Raw genomic sequence first — 540 nt, forward strand, 5'->3', positions numbered from 1 at the left:
CCCCTCTTCAAACTCTCCACACGGAAGACCCGTCACATGCCCAAATTTGGCCAGTGAAAATCTCATAGGGTCACCTCCAAAAACATGCCACAACTCTAACCTTTTCTTTGTTACAAGCTGCCTCGTTAGCAAACCGTGAACTAACTTCGCAGAGAAAGCACACCTCCTCACCGGCAACCTAAATAGAGATCCAAAGCAAGACCCTAGCAGCCTCTCCATTTCGTCGGTCCCTTCCAACACATCTCTAACCAGTAGAAGGTACTCCAGTGAAGCATTCAAATTGAAGCGTTTGCTCGGATATCTGTCAGTCGCAAATAATCGAGATGGTAACTTCTGATTCCCCACCACCTCTTCTGGATGCGCTATCTCTACAAAGAGACCACAAAAGCAAATGTCAGAAACCAAACGGTTAGAAGATGCAAAACAAGTAAAAACACAATCACACTCTAAAATTAACTCATTAAATAAAACAACCAAACCTACTAACACCAATGCACCTATTGCTAACAACAGCCCGTAACAATTAGAAAATCTACTAAA

Source organism: Brassica oleracea, chromosome C4, assembly GCF_000695525.1.
Source record: "Brassica oleracea var. oleracea cultivar TO1000 chromosome C4, BOL, whole genome shotgun sequence".
Classification (NCBI taxonomy): Eukaryota; Viridiplantae; Streptophyta; class Magnoliopsida; order Brassicales; family Brassicaceae; genus Brassica; species Brassica oleracea.